Here is a 2500-nt window from a genome sequence, read left to right on the forward strand (position 1 = left end):
ATATAAATCAATGGGGTTATTCTATAGGTCAAAGGTCAGATACACCGTTACCATATCTTTCTTCTTCTTCTTCTTCTTCTTCTTCTTTTTCCACGAAGTTAAGAAGTTGTGAGCAAAAAAAAGTCCTTTGGAAAGAATAGGAGTTGTAAAACGGATATAAATCAATGGGGTTATTCTATAGGTCAAAGGTCAAATACACCGTTACCATATCTGTTTTTCTTCTTCTTCTTCTTCTTTTTTCCACGAAGTTAAGAAGTTGTGAGCAAAAAAAAAGTCCCTTAAAAAGAATAGTTGTAAAATAGATATAAATCAATGGGTTTATTCTATAGGTCAAAGGTCAAATACACCGTTACCATATCTGTTTTTTTTTTTTCTCCTTCTTCTTCTTCTTTTTCCACGAAGTTAAGAAGTTGTGAGTAAAAAAAAAGTCCCTTGAAAAGGATATAAGTTGTAAAACAGATATAAATCAATGGAGTTATAGGTCTATAGGTCAAAGGTCAGACACACCGTTACCATATCTGTTTTTCTTCTTTCTTTTTTTAAGGAGAAGAATAAACAGAATATAAACAGATATAAATCAATGGGGTTATTCTATAGGTCAAAGGTCATATACACCGTTACCATATCTGTTTTTTTTTTTTTTCTTTTTTTTTAAGGAGAAGAATAAACAGAATATAAACAACGGAAGTATAATTAGGAAAGACAATGATGAACAAGAGATCGAGAATCTTCTCCTCAAAGGAAAGTTTTAGAGGAAGAAAACAGCAGAAGACCAGCCAAGTAGAGTGTGTTGTGGACAGTTTATTCTTCCAGTCTCGGCTATCGATCAGGGACATCTGGCAACACTGCAACAGATTGTAACACTGAAATATGGATGGCGGTAAGAGGGAAAGCGAGGGGGGAGGGGGATGCGCGAGGATGGGAAGGGTAGGGGGGAGGGGAAGGGAAGGAGCGAGAGAGAGAGAGAGGGGGGAGGGGGTGATGGGGCGGATGGGAAGGGTGGGTGGAAGGCAGGGCGAGAGAGAGAGATGATGGGGGGCTGTTGATGTGGAGAATGGGATATGAGTGGGTGGGGAGGGGGAAGGGGGCTGAGAGGGGGTAGGGGGATGATGGGAGAATGGGATGAGTGGGTTGGGAGGGGAAGGGAAGGGGGCGAGAGAGAAGGGGAGTGATGGGCGGATGGGATGAGTGGGGTGGAGGGTGGGGGGGTGATGGGAGCATGGGAAGGGTGGGTTGGGAGGAAAGGGAAGGGAGCGAGGAGGAGACGAGAGGGGGGGAGGGAGGAAGGCGGCGAAAGAGAAAGAGAGGGGGGGTGATGGGCGGATGGGAAGAATTGGGTGGAAAAAGAAGGGAAGAGAGAGAGAGAGAGATGGGGGGGTGATGGGCGGATAGGAAGGGTGGGGGGGAAGGATGGGTGGGAGGGGGAAGGAAGGAGGTGATGGGAGAGAGAGTGAGAGGTGGGAGGAGGAAGAATGGACCGATGAGAGGGGAGTTAGGGGGATGATGGGAAGGAGCGAGAGAGAGAGGGATGAGTGGGGTTGGGAGAAGGGAAAGGGAAGGGGGCGAGAGAGAGAGAGAGAGGGAGGTGATGGGAGCATGGGAAGGGTGGGTTGGGAAGGGAAAGGGAAGGGAGCAGAGAGAGGGAGAGAGGAAGGAGAGGGCAGAGAGGGGGTGATGGGAGCATGGGATGAGGGTTGGGAGGGTGAAGGGAAGGGGGCGAAAGAGAGAGAGAGGGGGGGGAAGGGGGCGAGAGAGGGGGTAAAGGGATGGGAGAATGGGATGAGTGGGTTGGGAGGAAGGGAAGGGGCGAGGGGGAGGGTAGATGGGTGGGTGGGAGGGGGAAGGAAGGGGGCGAGGGAGGTGGGAGGAGGAAAGGGAAAGGGGCGAGAGAGGAGGGGGGGGGTGATGGGAGCATGTGAAGGGTGGGTTTGAGAGGGGAAGGGGAAGGAAGGAGGCGAGAGGAGGGGGAGGGTGATGGGTGGGTGGGAAGGGTGGGTGGGAGGGGGAAGGGATAAGGAGAGGGGGGGGCGAGAGGGGGGGGCGGGGGGAAGGGAAAGGGGCGAGAGAGGGGAGGATGATGGGCGGATGAGGAAGGGTGGGTGGGAGGGGATAGATGGGTGGGAGGAAATGAGGGAGGGGGTGAAGGGTGGGTGTGGGGGGTGGAGAGTGGGTGGAGGAAGGATGTGGTGGATGGGCGGGGTGGAGGGAGAACGGGTGGGGGGGGGAGAGATGTGGGAACGAGTGGATAGTGGGCGGGCGTGAGGGACTAGCGTATGGGCGGGGGCGTGTCATTGGGGGATGAGGGGGAGGAAGACCCAGCAGGGGGAGGTGAGGGGTGTGGCTTGGGGCAGGGTAAGTGGGAAGAGAGGGCGTGGGTTCGGGTGGGGCGTCTGCATGGGGGAGGGGGAGAGGAGGACATGACCTCAGCATGACAGGGGGAGGGTAGAGAAGAGGCGTAGCTACAGGAGGAAGACGATGGAAGAAGAAACAGAAGACTTAC

At 53.0% G+C, this 2500-nt stretch overlaps 1 protein-coding gene across 1 annotated transcript in view; it reads left to right on the forward strand.

The window, feature by feature from the left end:
* The window catches only part of LOC138859431 (thrombospondin type-1 domain-containing protein 7B-like), a 650933-nt gene that overhangs the window by 210488 nt on the left and 437945 nt on the right, over nt 1-2500 (forward strand). The gene's annotated exons all lie outside the window — the stretch shown is intronic.

This window comes from Penaeus vannamei, chromosome 36 (assembly GCF_042767895.1).
Source record: "Penaeus vannamei isolate JL-2024 chromosome 36, ASM4276789v1, whole genome shotgun sequence".
In the NCBI taxonomy this organism is placed as follows: domain Eukaryota; kingdom Metazoa; phylum Arthropoda; class Malacostraca; order Decapoda; family Penaeidae; genus Penaeus; species Penaeus vannamei.